We start from the raw sequence: 19,299 nt of genomic DNA on the forward strand, positions 1-19,299 counted from the left end.
ACTAATAACTGATCATTTTCAATGAATAAATGTAGAAGAAAATATTACTAAGATAGAACTAGATAGAAGTAAGAAGTTCTGGGGTCCTATTTTATAGTAGTGTCTAAAGAAAATACTAGTGTACTGTATATTTCTTTATACAAAGAAAAAGCCCTAAAAGACTGGATTTTGTTTGTTTTCATGCCAAAGAAACGTTTAATGTTTGAGATAGATATACTTACCCTGATTAAACATTATACAATGTATACGTGTATCAAAACAGCACATAGTACTCCATAAATATGTACAATATTTATATGTCTGTAAGCTAGTTTTTAAAAATGAAATAGAGGCCTGCGTTGCGGCTCACTAGGCTAATCCTCCGCCTTGCGGCGCCGGCACATCGGGTTTTAGTCCCGGTCAGGGCAGCAGATTCTGTCCCGGTTGCCCCTCTTCCAGGCCAGCTCTCTGCTGTGGCCAGGGAGTGCAGTGGAGGATGGCCCAAGTCCTTGGGCCCTGCACCCCATGGGAGACCAGGATAAATTTCTGGCTCCTGCCATTGGATCAGCCCGGTGCGTCGTCTGCAGCGCGCCGGCCGTGGTGGCCATTGGAGGGTGAACCAACGGCAAAGGAAGACCTTTCTCTCTGTCTCTCTCTCTCTCACTGTCCACTCTGCCTGTCAAAAAAAAAAAAAATGGAAAAAATTATATGAAGATACTTCAGATTAATACAGATTAAATGAGTGATAGCTCATATTAAGGACAAAACTAATAAATTATTATGTCTAGCCCTGATTGCTTAAAACATTTTCTAGAAATGTATGATTTTACTATTCTATGAAGACTCATCTATGCTTACAGGAAGCAAAAGTATGGAAATTATCCATATTAATATGAGTTAACACCACATATTACATAATTTAAATTTATGACCAAAATAAGCAAATTCATGGAGACTAAAGGTAATTCACTGGTTGATTCAGGTTGGGAATAAAAGGAGTAGAAAATGACTCTTAATGGGTATAAGAGTTTTTTTAGAGGATGATAAAAATATTCAAAAATTAAATCATTATGATGATTTCACAATTCAGTGAATATATTAAAACACTAATTGTACACAATAAAAAGGAAATTTCTATAATGCCACATAGGAAGGGACAAATTGCATGAGTGATTGCAATTGAATTTCAAGTTTCCTGTTTCTGCCTTCATGCCCTTTTTATTTACAAAGGAAAAGAAGAGATAACCTCTTAATAAATTTAGGAAGTAGTTCTTAACTTTGTAAGGAACTGTGCCTACAACAAAACCTCTTTTTTATCCTTTGCACACCCATAGTATTTTACCTTCTTAACTTGGCAGTTTCAGGGGCAAACACTGTGGTGCAGTCACTGCTTGCAACCTGGCATGCCATGGCAGGGTGCTGGTTTGAGTCCACAAAGAGGGATCCAAAAGGCTGACAAATGTGCTTTAAAAACATTCAACTTTACTAAGCAGCTGAAAATGCAATACAAATAAAGATGACACCACACATCATGAAACACAAGACAGGCCATACTGTTGCACCCAGAACACTCTCATATTTCTGGTAAATGTATAAATGTGTGTAAATATCTAATGCTAAACATCTGAATACACAAAACTCATGCATTCCATTTTTCAATGTAGACCTAAAGCATAGATGGGTTTACAAACTGCACACAGTTTTAAAAGTTTTAAAGCATCACTGTTTGTAATAACCCCAAATCACAAACTCCACTAGTAAGTATGTCCATCAAGACTGGACTGGATAAATAAATTATGATGTATTTCCACAATGGTAGCAAAGAAAATAACAGTAAGAACTCTTATGTGACCATATATGGATGAAGCTAGCAAGCATAATATCAATTGAAAGAGATTAATTACAAAAGACTACTTATTTATCCTCCATGTATATATAGTATAAGCACACAAAGCTATCTTGTGGCAAAGAAATTCTGGTATTTTGTTGCACAGTAGAGTAATAGTAGATAACAATATTGTACTATACAGTCTCTGTCTTTCTAAATTTTTTAATATTTTTAAAAATCGTGCTTATTTATGGGACACCAATTAATATTAAACAAGATGCAATGTCCAATCATGATAAATATACCTATGTCCTCACTCATTTAACATTTTTATGGTAAAACATTCAAAATCCCATCTTCTATAGTAATTTAATATTTAATTAATTAACTAATTAATTAATTTCAAAGCACAGTGACAGAGGGAGAGGAAGAGACAGAAAGAGAAAGAGAATTTCTATCCATTGGTTCATTTCCCACATTCCCACAACACCTAGGGATGGATCTGGCAGAAGCCAGGTGCCAGCAACTCCATCTGGGTCTCCTTCCTAGATGACAGGAACACAAGTAGTTGGGCATTATTAGCTGTCTCCCTGGCACATTAACAGGAAGTTGAATCTAAAGTACAGGGAGGACTTGATCACAAGCACGCTGATATGGGGTGCCACAATAGCAGCCCTCAGATATTTTTAATATAGAGAAATATGCCACATATTAACTTTGTTGTACCACTGAGCAGAAGAACTAGAGAACTTTTTACACCAATATAGCTATAACTTAGTACCCATTAGTCAACATTTTCCTCAATCCCCTCTCCCCTCCAACACAGCCTCTGGTAACAAACATAATACTATCTATTTCTACAAGATCACTTTTTTGTTGTTTTAGAATCCACAGGTGAGTGAAATCATGTGATATTCATATTTCAGTACTTGGCTTATTTCAGTTAACATAATGATTTCCACATCCATTCCTATTTTTACAAATGACAAGATTTCATTCTTCGACCTTATGTCAGAGTGGCATTCAATTGAGTGTTTCTGCCATATTTTCTGTGTTCATTCATCAGAGGTTGGACACATGCAATGTTTTCATTTTCTATTTGACCAGGGGTTCAAAATAAAACTCGAAGAGTTTTGAATGTGTCCACAATTCACTTACCGTGACTGGAACACTACAAAATGTATACATGTGTCAAAATATCACATGCTTCTCTCTGAGTATGTACAATGTTAGGCATCAGTTATTATTTTATTTATTTTGGTGTTTGTAAACCATGTAACTGGTAAGGATCGAATCCCCAGAACACAGGACTCTCCAACACAGTCACAGAGAGCAACCCAATCAGGACCCGAGCAGACGCTTCTCCCAGGATACACGTAGACAACGGTTAGGGTTTCCTACAGAGAGAAACAGTCGACGTGTGACCCAGAAATTCTCTCCACGCACAAACCCAAGGGAGCGCTCCGACCACCCAAATGGCCAGCAGCCACGGACCGACACTGACCAAGCAGGACCAGCCGATGGATAGAGGAGGGAAACAGTGCCACAAACACTAGCCCCGCCCCCAGGCCCACTGAGGGGTCCCTGGAACCGGCCGGGCCAGAGGCTGGGAGAGGGTCCACAGGGAAGAGGCCGTGGGAGCGCCGGCCGATGGGTGCGGGGTTCCCGGGGGCAGCAGGCATGGCTGCCCGAGACGGCGCGGCCACTAAGCTCTGAAGGGGCCGAAATGCTAGTTCTAGCTCAAAACGGCTACGCAGACACCGATGCAAGACTACCACCACCCTGGCCTGCTCCTGGGGAGGGGATGCCACAGGGCACCCGACCCAGGCAGCTCTCCCGCTGGCATGGGATGGGCACCGAGGGAATTCAGGGGAGCTCGGAGGTGACCCTGACCTTCTCATGGGAGCCAGCACGGCCTTGCAGCGTGAGGGCTGTCAGCAAGCCACCAGCCTCCTTTGTCAAGGTGTCACTGGGGCCAGCGCCCTGCCGAGCCCCTCCCACGCCTCCGCCCATGGGAGGGAGCTCTGAGCCCCGCAAAGAGGCCAGTGGGCAAGAGGCAGCAGACCCCAGCCAGCCCTGTGCAGGGCCAGCCGTGCACTTCCCACGCCCCCCACCCTGGTCCTGATGGAGCTCTGGGTAGGAAAGCTCTGGAAGGAGTCAGGCGGGCAGATGGTGGCGCCCGCCGTGAGCCTTCCAGCTCTGGCTTGCTGGAGCGCCAGGGCGTGTGGAGAGGCAAAGCGTGCCTGGTACCGGCAGCAGCAGGGCCCAGGGGCGGGGCCTCTGACTCAGCAGCCAGGCTGGGGTGGGACAGCAGCACGGGGGCCAGACCAGTGCGACCACCCCAGCCTGGACCCCTCCCAGCGGCAGAGGTGGCTCAGTGCGGCTGGCAGGGGGTCTGGCTTACACATGAACCCCACAGAGAACAAGGAAGAGTGAACCCGCCCAGAGGCACAGTCTGACGTGCAGGTGGAGCAGAGGCCGAGGCTGTCCCAGGCAGCCCGGGCCCACCGGCGCACCAGACCTCGGCTCCCCTGCACAGCTCGGGGCCGTGCCGCTCCTGCTTTCTGGTCTGGCCCAGCCCGAGGCGCCGAGTTATTTTTAAAAAGCTCATATAATAATATTCATACAATCATAGCCTATGTAACCAAAGACTGTCTTGTCAGTTAACCTTGTTATATAACCCAGTGCTACTGATGAACGCAAGGAGAGTTTATTTGCTGCAATAAGTCCTAATTCTGTAAATGCTATTTTAGTAGTATGCAATTTATCAATGCTTATGAAATATTTGATAATTAAGCTCCATGTAATTTTAACAAAACTTCCTGCTAACAATTTCAGTAGTCAACCCAATTTTGAGACCAATAAACATAAAATGATGCTCATGATAAGTATTCTTTTCACAATCAAAATCAAAATCAAACCTTAAATTAATTTCAAGTAAAACAGAAAGAAAGTGAAGGAAGTCGGAGCCCGGACCGTCCCAGGGCGGGAAGGTCTGCTCAGGGGTGGTAGTGGCAGAGGCCGTCGCCCTGTGGCGTGTTTGTTTATCCCAGGCAAGTTTAGGGGCGACGGGGAAAGAAGGGCGGACAGGGGAGGAGGGATGCGGTTCGGCAGAAGTGGCCACCACAGCGACTCACCGCATCACCCTTGTCGCCTCAGCCTCCACAGCCTCGGCTCCTGGGACTGCCTCGGCCGCCACTCAGCGGGAGAGGAGCAGTCGCTTGGACTGCCCGCCACCGCCCCTCAAATTTTCTCAGGTCTCTGAGGAGACATTTCATATAAATAGGGTCCTACAGTCTATAGTTCTTTATGACTGGCTTCTTGCACTTAGGCATTTTCTGAGTCCACCATGTTGTAGCTGGTGTTAGTACTTTTTTTCTTGTCAAATCATCTTGTATTGTATAGTGCAATACTATTCTCTTGTATGAATTAACCAATTCATCAGTGGAGCAACATTTGGTGGTTTCCACTTTTTGACTATTATTGACACTGCTTTGAGCATTGATTTGCAAGTTTTTTTGTGAGACTTAGTGTTTTCCTCCTTGCCATTGGGTTTTCCTGTTCCTGTTTCATCTCTCCACTTTGTGCTGTCCATTCTTTCTTTTAGTTTCTGTTCATCTAACCTTGTTCATGCAGACCTAAGCCCAAATTTCCCTTTTTTCAATAAGCTTTTCATTCTGTGACATTTTTATCTCTTACAGGCATAACTGTTTTCAGTACTTGTCAGCTACTTTGTGCATAGCAATGTAACCCTTAGTTTTACATAACATTTTGTTTTTTCATAGGAGATAATCTTGTCTAAATAGTAATGTAACTCAGGGGAAAATATCTGATATGCATGTCACTTTTCCTTGTATATATTGAAGATAGTGTAGTTTAGAAGATGTCAGGATAAATTAAACACTTTATGCTGTATTATAATGTATTTGTGAGACTTTGACATATATGTTTTGCATATAAGTTTTAGAAAATGCGTTCTATATGTATTTTAAGTAATTATAAAATTAAACTCACTGGATTCTAATAGTAAGTATATCTTTCAACTACTAATGATTTATTCACTAAAGACAAATTCTATGTTTAATTTCTTGTAATCATGTATCGAGAAGGGGGACTTACAGTTTCATAGCTCATTACCAACTGAAAAACTCTTGAGAAAAGCTTCCCTGATAAACCAAGCCATCTAACCTTTCTTACCCTCAGAGAACTTGCACAAGCAACCAAAAATTAGTTCATATGAGAAATTTAATGTAGACATAGTGTCCAATATTCTCAAGTCTCTGGCATTAGCCTGTCTCTAATGATCTTGTATGGTATGCGTGTACAATCTAGACATTCTGTCTGTGTTACATGTCATGATTAGTTTGCGTTATTCTGCATAATCTATACATTATGTGAAAATAATGCTGTTGGCTAATGGATGGAATTTGATGCAGTACTGGGGACACATTTTAGTCATTATGTTTCCCATTTGATGACATTCTCAATGGTGTGACCAGTGCAATGTGAATGGGAACTAACTTTCTTTGGAATGCCTCCTGGCTGAATCATCAAATTTTGCACAAACATGAAATCAATAATAATTGCAGGCCAGATCAAATTATTTTAGAGTTTGGGCCACGTGATCTATATAGCAACAACTCAACTCTGCTGTCATAGCACAAATATAATCCTGAACAATATGCAAATTAGGAGATGTTGCTGTGTGCCAATACGATTTTAATTGCTAATTTGGGTATTGGGCACATTTGCACCAGGTACTGGTAAAATTTGTGCTTTTTCTACTTTTTTTTTTTTTTTTTTAGCTACAAGAAGAAAAAGATGAACATTAAGAACCTGTACAGAATGCTGAGAAGTCACAAGATCATCAGGAAAACTACAATTCAAAGTATGAAAAGTAACTTGAGTCCTTATGAAGCACTGGCTGTAAGAAATAGGAGAGTTATGATCCTAAGCACATCTATGTGAAACCAGGAAAAAATTCATCTTCAAGCTATTTTGGAATGCATACTTTTTGTACATTTTCCCTAAATGTTGCACATTATCTATCCTCAAAGACACATGGAAACATGATACTGTTGCCAAATATTTACTTTCAAATTTTTAGGAACTTACATAATTATATACTCTGGTGTTTTGTGTTATTTATATTTTTAGAATTATGGGTGAGAATAATTATTTTTGAATCTCCATTATAGGTTAGAATGTTTAAATTCTCAGCTGAAAGAGGCTTTCCAAAACCAAGCCATCTTATTTGAACAACTCAAGGAAAAACATGATTTCAACACTAAATTCATTAAGTCAAAAATCTTAATTTCTGCTGTATCTAAAAAGGAATTTTATTTCTTTATTAATAGATTGTAAGACTATTTTAGGTAATATGAAAAGTCTCATTGACAAGTATATTTACTCTCTTCATATGGATATTATGAAGAGTAGTGCAAGTCTGTTTAGTTTTATAAAACAAATTGACTTCATAAAATTATTTAGGGCCAGGGAGTTGCACAGTCATCTATGTGACCCCACAATTATCTGTGTATCAGGCCATGCATTCACATAGGACAGTACAGAAAAAAACACACAAGAATCAAACATGGGAAATGTTTGTATTTTATAGAAAAGGTGAACTTTGTTTAAAGTTAAGTCCTGAATGTCAAAGGAAAAAAATGAAACTTATAAACACTGTTAAGACATGAGATTATTTATCTCATCCTGAAATCAGGTGAAGATGAAATATATAATAGGAAGCAAATGTGAATTTTTCCAAAAACCCTATTAGTAGCATATGATTGAATTAAACCTAGTTATCTTGAATATTCAAGTTTTTGGACAAAAGTTTCTAGGGAATCTTTATAATGTAAAATAAAACCACTCTTTTAAAAATAGCTGTTTAGGGGCCAGCTGCATGGCAGAGTAATTAATCCTCTGCCTGCAGCATGGCATTCCATATGGGTGCCAGTTCTAGTCCTGGCTGCCCCTCTTCCAATCCAGCTCTCTGCTATGGCCTGGGAAAACTGTAGAAGATGGCCCCTGCACCCACATGGGAGACCAGGAAGAAGCACCTGGCTCCTGGCTTTGGATTAGCACAGCTCTCTGGCTGTTGAGGCCATCTGGGGAGTGAACCAATGGAAGGAAGGCCTTTCTTTCTGTATTTCCCTCTCGCTGTCTGTAACTCTACCTCTCAAATAAATAAATAAATAATTTTTTTTGACAGGCAGAGTGGACAGTGAGAGAGAGAGAGACAGAGAGAAAGGTCTTCCTTTGCCGTTGGTTCACCCTCCAATGGCCACCGCGGCCAGCGCGCTGCGGCTGGCACACCGCGCTGAACCAATGGCAGGAGCCAGGTACTTATCCTGGTCTCCCATGCGGGTGCAGGGCCCAAATACTTGGGCCATCCTCCACTGCACTCCCTGGCCACAGCAGAGCTGGCCTGAAAGAGGGGCAACCAGGACAGAATCCGGTGCCCCGACCAGGACTAGAACCTGGTGTGCTGGTGCCGCAAGGTGGAGGATTAGCCTAGTGAGCCACGGCGCCGGCAGTAAATAACCTTTAAAACATTTTAAAAATTAAAAAATTGCTGTTAAAAACTCATTAGCAGTATTTTTTTAAATCTGTATTTGTTTTTCATTTTTACTGGAAAGAAAGAGAGGTAAAAGGTGAAGATGAGAGAAGGAATGAGAAAGAGATCTTTCATCTGTGGGTCCACTACTGAAATGCCTGTAACAGCTGAGAGCTGGGAGCCCAAAATTCAATCCAGTTCTACCGTGTAGGTGCAGGATCCAAGCACTTGAGACACCATTTGCTGTTTCACTGAGTGTTCATTAGAAGGAATCTAGATTAGAACCCAAGTAGGCTAGACTCCATTCAAACACTCTGATATGGGTTGCATAAATCTCTAGCAGCAACATAACCACTGCACCTCTATCTTTCACAAATTAATTTTGAAAATTGAAAATCTACAAAAGATAGTATTAAATTTAAGTCTTTTATCCATCTTGAGTTTATTTTTGAATATGGTGATAGGTATGGATCTAATTTCATTCTTGTACACATATAAATCCAGTTTTGCCTGCACCATTTGTTCAAGAGACTGTCCTTACTTCCACTGTTTGGTCTGAGCACTTTTGTCAAAAATCAGTTGGCTTGTATGTATGTGGATTAATTTCTGGGCTCTCTGTTCAGTTCCATCATTCTATGTATTGGTTTTTATGCCAGTACTATGCTGCTTTAATTACTATAGCTTTGTAGTATGCTTTGAAGTCAGGTAGATGCCTCCAGCTTGACTTTTCTCATTCAGGATTGCTTTGGCTATTCTGGGTCTTTTGTGATTCCATACAAATTTTAGGATTGCTTTTTCTAGTTTTGTAAAGAATGTCATTAGTAGTTTGATAGGGATTGCATTGAATCTATAGATTGTTCATGTAGAATAGGCATTTTAATGATTTTGAATCTTTCAACCCATGAGCAAGTGGTGTCTTTCCATTTTTTTTTTTGGGGGGGTCCTTAATGACCTCTTCTTCAATGTTTGATACTTTTCATTGTATAAACCTTTCACTTCTTTGGTTCAATTTATTCCTAAACAGTTGATTTTTTGGTACCTATTGTGAATGAAATTTCTTTCCTGATTTCTTTTTCTTTGAGTTCATGATTAACCTAGAAAAAAGCACTTGATTTTGTATATTCACTTTACTGAATTGGTTTATCAATTCTAACAGCTTTTTGGTGGAGTGTTAAGGTTTGTCCACATAAATCATGTCATATAAAATCATATAAAATAAAATCATATAAAATCAAGATCACACATGATCTTGCTGAAATTGGTTTACAAAAGTGTTCTCTATAATGTTATGGTTTCATCAACATGAAGGTAAGAAATTTTTCAAGAGGGATTTCATTTTTTCTATGTAAAACATATACTATCAAATATTTTTGAGTATAATATAAGATAACAATATCTGTTATACATAGGAAATAGATACAAAGGAGAACTATTGAGGAAAATAATATTACATTGGTAGTTCTTTCATTCAAATTATGTAAGAATGTGACTTATACTTTATGTAATTTTTATTTATAATAATGTAAGATTCTACCAGTAACTGTTCCTTCCTACATATTGTCATAAGTTCTTTTTCCCCCCATGTTCTACTTGGTGATGCTATTGACACATTTTTCAATTTCTAAAGTTTGCCCTTCAGTATCTTGACACCCCAACTTTATGGAAAAAATATTTTCAGGTTATTGAAGAATATAGGAGTCAACAAAATTTGCCTTCATGCCAGAATAAAAGTATATATATACTTTATCATGATCTCCATGAACTACTTACTATGTCATGTGTAGGAGTATTTAAAGCCTGTTGGGATATTTTATTAGAGAATAACTTTTATATAAAATATTTAAGAAAGAATATTCTAGAGACAGCTGCAATATATTTTGAACTATTTCTTCACATTTCATAAGTAAATGGATAATTAAAATTAATAACTTAGAACTGTATTTGTGAATTGTATGAAATGAGTTTATTTTAAATAACTTTTTAAAAATTATGATCAAATTTAAAAAACAAATAGTTCAAAATTTGACTACATTTTTACAACATGCATTTTAAAGGCAGAGATAGAGAGAGGGAAGGGGAGACAGAGAGGTCTTAATTTGCTTCTTCACTCCCCAAATGGACACAATGGACAGGGCTGGGCCTCACCAAAGCCAGAGCCTGGAACTTCACCCAGGTCTCTCACATGGGTGTCAGGAGCCCAAACACTCGGGCCATCTTTTGCTGCTTTCTCAAGTGCATTATCAGAGAGCTGGAATGAAAGTGGAGCATCGATGCCTTAATATAGGATGCTGGCATCAGACAAGCTGCTTACCTTGCTGATCTACAATGCATGCCCCCGATGCTAACTAAAAGAAATGAAAATTAAAGAGTTATACATTGATTTCATTATTTCTCATTCTAGAAAGTCATGCATCTAACAATGGAATTTGAAAGGTAGTTCTCTTTTGAAAAATGTCTATTGAGGTCCTTGGCCTATCTCTTAAGTGGGTTGTTTGTTTTGATGTTGTGGAGTTTCTTGATCTCTTTATAGATTCTTGTTATAATCCTTTATCTGTTGCATAGTTTGCAAATATTTTTTCCCATTCTGTCAGTTGCCTCTTCACTTTCCTTACTGTCTCTTTTGCAGAACAGAAACTTCTCAATTTGATATAATCCCAATTGTTAATTTTGGCTTTGATTACCTGTGCTTCCAGGGTCCTTTCCAAGAAGTCCTTTCCGGTACCTATATCTTGCAGGGTTTCACCAATGTTCTCTAATAATTTGATGGTGTCAGGTCATAGATTTAGGTCTTTAATCCATGTTGAGTGGATTTTTGTGTAAGGTGAAAGGTAGGGGTCTTGCTTCACGCTTCTGCACGTGGAAAGCCAGCTTTCCCAGCACCATTTATTGAATAGACTGTCCTTACTCCACGGATCCTTGATCAAAGATATGTTGGCTGTAGATGTTTGGATTAATTTCTGGTGTTTCTATTCTGTTCCATTGGTCTTGCCATCTGTTTCTGTACCAGTATCACACTGTTTTGATTATAACTGCCCTGTAGTATTGTGATGCCTCCAGCTTTGTTTTTGTTGTACAAGATTGCTTGAGTTATTCAAGGTTTCCTGTGTCTGCATATGAATTTCAGCATCATATTTTCCAACTCTGAGAAGAGTGTCTTTGGTATTTTGATTGGTATCACATTGAATCTATAAATTGCTTTTGGGAGAATGGGCATTTTGATGATATTGATTCTTCCAATCAATAAGCATGGAAGATTTTCCATTTTTTGGTATCCCCTTCTATTTCTTTCTTTAAGATTTTGTAATTCTCATCATAGAGAACTTTAATGTCCTTGGTTAAGTTTATTCCAAGGTATTTGATTATTTTTGTAGCTATTGTGAATGGAATTGATCATAGAAGTTCTTTCTCAGCTGTGGCATTGCCTGTGTATACAAAGGCTGTTGATTTTTGTGCATTGATTTTATATCCTGCTACTTTGCCAAATTCTTCTATGAGTTCCAATCATCTCTTAGTAGAGTTCTTTGGAGCCCATAAATAGAGAATCATATCATCTGCAAAGAGGGATAGTTTGAGTTCTTCCTTCTCAATTTGTATCCCTTTAATTTATTTTTCTTGCCTAATAGCTCTGGCTAATATTTCCAGAACTATATTGAATAGCAGTGGTGAGAGTGGGTGTCCCTGTCTGGTACCAGATCTCAGTGGAAATGCTTCCAAATTTACCCCATTCAATAGGATGCTGACAGTGGGTGTTTCATAAATTGCTTTGATTGTATTGAGGAATGTTCCTTCCATACGCAGTTTGCTTAGGGTTTTCATCATGAAAGGGTGTTGTATTTAATCAAATGCTTTCTCTGCATCTATTGAGATAATCATATGATTTTTCTTCGGGAGTTTGTTAATGTGGTGTATCACATTGATTGATTTGCAAACATTGAACCATCCCTGCATACTAGGGATAAATCCCACTTGGTCTGGGTGGATGATCTTTCTGATGTGTTGTTGAATCCTATTGTCCAGAATTTTATTGAGGATTTTTGCATCTATATTCATCATGGATATAGACATTTTTCAAAAGAGGAAACCAAATGGCCAACAGACACATGAAAAATGTTCAGGATCACTAACAATCAGGGAAATGCAAATCAAAACCATAATGAGGTTTCACCTCACCCCAACAGTAGACTGGATAAATAAATTATGGGACATGTACTCTATAGAATACTATACAGCAGGAAAAAACAATGAAATCCAGTCATTTGCAACAAAATGGAGAAATCTGGAACACATGATCCTGAGTGAAATAAGCCAGTCTCAAAGGGACAAATATCACATGTTCTCCCTGATCGGTGATAACTAACTGAGCACCAAAAAGGAAACCTGTTGAAGTGAAATGGACACTATGAGAAACGGTGACTTGATCAGCCCTTGTCCTGACTGTTGATGTACAATGTAATACTTTATCCATTTTAGTATTTTTTTGTTCTAGTTAATACAATTGGTTGAACTCTGTAATCAACACACAATTATTCTTAGGTGTTTAAATTTAACTGAAACGTGAGCTCTGTTAAATAAAAGAGTGGGAATAAGAGAGGGAGGAGATGTACAATTTGGGACATGCTAAATCTGATTTGCCCCAAATCGTAGAGTTAGAAATGTGCCAGGGGATTCCAATCCAATCCCATCAAAGTGCATGTACCAATATCATCTCACTAGTCCAAGTGATCAATTTCAGTTCACAATTGATCATAATGATAGGTCTAAGAGTCAAAGGGATCACATAAACTAGACTAGTGTCTGCTAATACTAACTGATAGAATAAAAAAGGGAGAGAAAGATCCAACATGGGAAGCGAGATACACAGCAGACCCATAGAATGGCAGATGTCGTAAACAGCACTCTGGCCTCAGAATCAGCCCTTAGGGCATTTGGATCTGGCTGAAGAGCCCATGAGAGTATTTTAGGCATGGAAAGCCAAGACACTCTGGCAAACACACACACACACACACACACACACACACACACTAAATGAAAGATTTCTGCGAGTGAGATCCCAGTAGAAAGACAGGCCATCAAAAAAGGAGGTACCTTTCTCTGAAGGGAGGAGAGAACTTCCATTTTGACTATGACCCTGTCTAAATAAGATTGGAGTCAGCCAACCCAAAAGGCTTCCATAGCCTTGGCAACTCATGACAAGAGCCTTGGGTGATTACTGACACCATAAAAAAGAGTGTTAATTGTTAAGTCAACAGCAGGAGTCACTGTGCACTTACTCCTCATGTAGGATCTCTGTCCTTAATGTGTTGCTCAATGTGAATTAATGCTTTAACTAGTACTCAAACAGTATTTTACACTTTATTTTCTGTGTGGGTGCAAACTGAAGAAATCTTTACTTAATATATACTAAATTGATCTTCTGTATCTAAAGATAATTGAAAATGAATCTTGATGTGAATGGAATGGGAGGGGGAGTGGTAGATGGGAGGGTTGTGGGTGGGAGGGAAGTTATGGGGGGGAAAAGCCATTGTAATCCATAAACTGCACTTTGGAAATTTATATTTACTAAATAAAAGTTAAAAAAAAAGAAAGGTACTTCTGAAATTTTCTGAATACTCATGTGCATATGAATACAGAACTGTTGTGTTATAATATACACAGGATGGCTTTTTTATCTATTGCCTGTAGAATTTTTACATGATATTATGACAATACCACTTTCTTTACTTATTTGCTTAATATTCCATGATGAAAATACCATGGAATACTTTAAAATTAGTTTTCCTAGAAGTGGGCAATGGAAAATTCAGTTTATGGGACACATAAAAGTGAAAAATATTGTCTTTTATAAAGTACAGGGTTGTTCTAGTAAGTAAAAGCCATTCATTTATTTTAAAATCTGACTGGACTTGTTTTAAGCTTTGTACTATTAAATGTCACCCTTCTAAAATAATGTGTATGAAACAGATTAATGCTAAATGTAGTTTTTAATCATATCATATTTTCCTATTAGGTTAACATAAAATCACTAGGAATTTTGTAATATATGTGACTGTTCTTCTATTTAAGCGATCTTCAAGTTTGGTCTAATCTCTAAAAGAATTAATGACCACATTTTTAACTGATACTTCATTCCCATGATAATGTAACTAGTTTAACTTAAATAGTATACATAAAATTTGTCTTGTTTCAGATGTGGAAAGCACAACACAATTTAAGTAGCAAATGAGATGGAGGTATGTTGTCAAATTTTGTGAATGCATTGATTTATGACGTAAACTGTAAGTAGCAAGTGGCATTCCTTTTTATTTAGCTTCACTACTTTACATAAAGCTAATGAACTATGTCAATAAACTGCTGACATTATGCCATCAGCTCTGATTACTTTGGAATATAGTTCCTATAAGTAAGGTAATACTAACTGGAACAAAACACTCAATCAAAACATTAACACTGTTTTGTGAATCTGCAGATTCTTTTCAAATTTTGTTACATATCTTGTAGTGTCCCTGATAACAAGAGACTACCATTCAGATCCATCATTTTTTCCAAATCTGAGAAGAATGTCTGTGGTGTTTTGACTGGTATTGCATTGAGTCTATAAAGTGCTTTTGGAAGAATGGGCATTTTGATGATATTGATGATACTGATGTGTCCATGAACATAGAAGATATTTTCCATTTTTTGCTATTCTCCTTTATTTCTTTAAGATTTTGTGATTTTCATCATAGAGACCTTTGACATCTCTGGTTAAGTTATTCCAAGGTATTTGATTGTTTTTGTGGCTATTGTGAATGGGATTGATCATAGAAGTTCTTTCTCAGCCATGGCATTGTCTGTGTATAGAAAGGATATTGATTTTTGTGCACTGATTTTATATCCTGCTACTTTTCCAAACTCTTCTATGAGTTCCAACAGTCTTTTAGGAGAATTCTTTGGATCTCCTAAATAAAGAATCATATCATCTGTAAAGAGGGATAGTTTGAGTTCTTCCTTCCCAGTTTGTATCCCTTTAATTTCTTTTTCTTGTCAAATGGCTCTGGCTAAAACTTCTACTATATTGGATTGCAATGTTGAAAGTGGGCATCTCTATCTGGTACTGGTTCTCAGTGGAAATGCTTCTAACTTTTCTCCATTCAATATGATGTTGGCCATGAGTTTTGCATAATTTACCTTGATTGTGTTGAAGAATGTGCCATTTATACCCAATTTGCTTAGAGTTTTCATCATGAAAGGGTGTTGTATTTTATCGAATGCTTTCTCTACATCTATTGAGATAATCAAACGGTTTTCCTTCGGGAGTTTGTTAATGTGGTGTATCACATTGATTGATTTGCAAATGTTGAACCATCCCTGCATACCAGGGATAAATCCCACTTGGTCTGGATGGATGATCTTTCTGATGTGTTGTTGAATCCTATTGGCCAGAATTTTATTGAGGATTTTTGCATCTTTTTTTTTAACTTTTATTTAATGAATATAAATTTCCAAAGTACGATTTATGGATTACAATGGCTTCCCCCACATACCGTCCCTCCCACCCACAACCCTCCCCTTTCCCACTCCCTCTCCCCTTCCATTCACATCAAGATTCATTTTCGATTATCTTAATATACAGAAGATCAGCTTAGTATACATTAAGTAAGGATTTCAACAGTTTGCTCTCACACAGAAACATAAAGTGAAAAATAATAGATGATTTTTTTTAAATGATGATGAAATCAGATCAGACCTATTGTCATGTTTAATCCCAGTAAGAGTCAAGTTGGGAGTTGATAATTTCTTTCTTTTTTACAGAGGATCAGTTTAGTATACATTAAGTAAAGATTTCAACAGTTTGCACCCCCATGAAAACACAAAGTGAAATATATTGTTTGAGTACTTGTTATAGCATTAAATCTCAATGCACAGCACATTAAGGACAGAGATCCTACATGAGGAGTAAGTGCACAGTGACTCCTGTTGTTGACTTTACCAATTGACACTCCTGTCTATGGCATCAGTAGTCTCCCTATGCTCCGGTCATGAGTTTCCAAGGCTATGGAAGCCCTCCGAGTTCTCCGATTCTTATCTTGTTTAGACAAGGTCATAGTCAAAGTGGAGGTTCTCTCCTCCCTTCAGAGAAAGGTACCTCCTTCTTTGAAGACCTGTTCTTTCCACTGGGATCTCACTCACAGAGATCTTTTGCCAGAGTGTCTTGGCTTTCCATGCCTGAAATACTCTCATGGGCTTTTCAGCCAGATCCGAATGCCTTTAGGGCTGATTCTGAGGCCAGAGTGCTATTTAGGACATCTGCCATTCTATGAGTCTGCTGAGTATCTCACTTCCCATGTTGGATCACTCTCCCCTTTATTTATTCCATCAGTTAGTGTTAGCAGGTACTAGACTTGTTTATGTGCTCCCTTTGACTCTTAGTCCTTTCATTATGATCAATTGTGAACTGAAATTGATCACTTGGAATAGTGAGATGGCATTGGTACATGCCACCTTGATGGGATTGAATTGGAATCATCAGGGATATTGGTCTGTAATTTTCTTTCAATGCTGCATCATTTTCAGGCTTAGGGATTAAGGTGATGCTGGCTTCAAAGAAAGAATTTGGGAGGATTCCCTATATTTCAATTGTTTTGGATAGTTTGAGAAAAGTTGGAGTTAGTTCTTCTTTAAATATCTGGTAGAATTCAGCAGTGAATCCATCATGTCCTGGGCTTTTCTTTTTTGGGAGGGCCTTTATTACCGATTTGATTTCTGACTCATTTATGGGTCTGTTTAGATTGTCTATGTCTTCATGTTTCAATTTAGATAGATTATGTGTGTTCAGGAATCTATCCATTTCTGATAGATTTCCCAGTTTGCTGGCATGCAACTCTTTGTAGAGTTGTAGAGTTATTATTCTGATGATTCTTTTTATTTCTGTGGTGTCTGTTGTTACATTTCCTTTTTCATCTCTGATTTTATTGATTTGGGTCTTCTCTCTCCTTTTTTAGTTATTTGGGCCAATGGTGTGTCTTTGTTCAAAAGCAAACAAAACCAATTTTCATTTTCCTTGAGAATTTTGTACAATATAGCACTGGGTATTATTTTGCGTTATTTAAAGATGAAGCTAAGGGAGAACAATATGTTTGAATTTTCTTATTCTAAGTGTTCTATATGTTAATTGCATAATGGTAATGATTTGAAAAATTTGCATATAATTAAAATATATTTACCATAAAGTCATGCACATGAATGTAAGTCAGATTTTAAAACTAGAAAAAAAAAAAACAAAAATTGCTTTTACACTAATGATGGTTCAGGTAAATCACTTTTTACTTTTCTAGAAATGTATTCATTGAGTTTAGACTTTTTGTTTTTCTAGTTTAGTATTGTTGGATATTGAAATTACCCATTTTCTGATGAGTATTAACATGGAGGACTTTACCAAGAGTTCTACCAAGAGCCCCTGCTTATGAATCATGATGCAGGAGTTGTCTCAGATGCTGGTGACTGGGCACCTCTTTACTGGTTAATCTGTGCTGCTTAGCAACTCACACTTTTGGAGCTGTATCTTGGGGCACAAATTTATGGCAGTGAATTTTTGTCACTTCCTGAAAAATAAAATAATACTGTTTTCCTTAAAGATTCTTACTTATCACTGACCATAACTTGTATGCTTTGTTTCATTTTTGACTCCTTAGTCCCTCAAACTGGTTTGCTTAGAAGTTTGGAGACCTGTGGAAGGAGATGATAACAACTAGTCCACGCATGAGGTTTGGATATGGGTGGGAAGTGTTGTCAATCTGAAGGAAGTTAGCAAAGACTTTTCTTAGTCATTGTTTCTCCAATGCTTTGAGGAACAGTAAAACTCACAGCATAAAACCTGGAAGGTGAGGCAGTAGTGCAAGGATTACCAGTAGTCTTGTGGCTTCCTTCTGTTAGCTTATGGATCAGAGCTTCAGGTGCTTGGTATTAGGTATACTTGAGGGAGGGTTAGTCAGGTAGGGGAGAAAGGAACCAGTCTGGAAGGATGATCAGGAGTCAGATATAAGGGAAACTGAGGAAGAGGGAGTTGAACACAACTCTGCTTGAGAATATTGGCAGATAACTCTTTTGATAATTATATCTGCAGATAAAAGGTGATTTTCATATATTTTATCAAAGAACCAGAGCTGAGGCTCAGGTCTGGTCTGTTTATGTGTTCCCAAAAAGAAGCATTGAACTTCCTGGTAATGCAGTGGGATAGAAAAATCAAAGAAACAATTGATAAGATAACCCTGAATATTAATTCCATATTTATCAAATACTTTTCTAATTTAAAATAAATTGAACTTTTTATATTATGCCTTTAAAAACCTAAATATAAAATAGTCAGATCAAAAAATATGAAACCAAAAATCTCCCAAAGCCATTAAGTCATGTAAATATTTAAGAAGCGATATTATATATAGAATCATCCAACTTATCCAAATTATCAAATGATTTTAAAAGAATATATGTAATACCACACAATGTTTCATAATTTGTTAAGTTTGGGGAACATCTTTTAAAAAGATGCAAAACAGTTTTGAGTAATTTTTAGTGGGACAAAAATAATCAACTATCTGTGGAGGAAACATGAATTTCAAGTAGTATCTCCGAAAACTGGGTCAATGTCATGGCTGCTGGACAAGAAACTCAGAGAGAATGAAAATTGTTAAATACCTGGGTGTGCCTGGAAACATTTAATCCTTCAGCTGTTTTTATCCTCATGATGACCTTTTTTCTGTCAAATAGGGTTTTCCAATCCATGTCCATTAGTTGAAACATATCCCACCAAAATGTGTAGCCCACAGTCCTTCTCTGAATAATAATTTCTAGAATTAAAATAAACTGTGAACTTGGAGAGCCCTGGCACATTTTTTTTTTTTTTTGACAGGCAGAGTGGACAGTGAGAGAGAGAGAGAGAGAAAGGTCTTCCTTT

The 19,299-nt window shown here is 37.9% G+C and overlaps 1 long non-coding RNA gene across 1 annotated transcript in view; it reads left to right on the plus strand.

Moving 5' to 3' along the window:
- Nucleotides 1-14,598, plus strand: part of LOC149122746 (uncharacterized) — a 30,472-nt gene extending 15,874 nt beyond the window's left edge. Inside the window, exons 2-3 of the long non-coding RNA XR_016219163.1 lie at nucleotides 6,613-6,695; nucleotides 14,554-14,598. This is a non-coding gene — a long non-coding RNA (uncharacterized LOC149122746). The remainder of the gene's footprint in view (nucleotides 1-6,612; nucleotides 6,696-14,553) is intronic.
- The last annotated feature ends 4,701 nt before the right edge of the window (nucleotides 14,599-19,299 follow it).

This window comes from Oryctolagus cuniculus, chromosome 13 (genome assembly GCF_051225735.1).
Source record: "Oryctolagus cuniculus isolate XC-2025 breed Fujian yellow rabbit chromosome 13, ASM5122573v1, whole genome shotgun sequence".
Lineage (NCBI taxonomy): Eukaryota > Metazoa > Chordata > Mammalia > Lagomorpha > Leporidae > Oryctolagus > Oryctolagus cuniculus.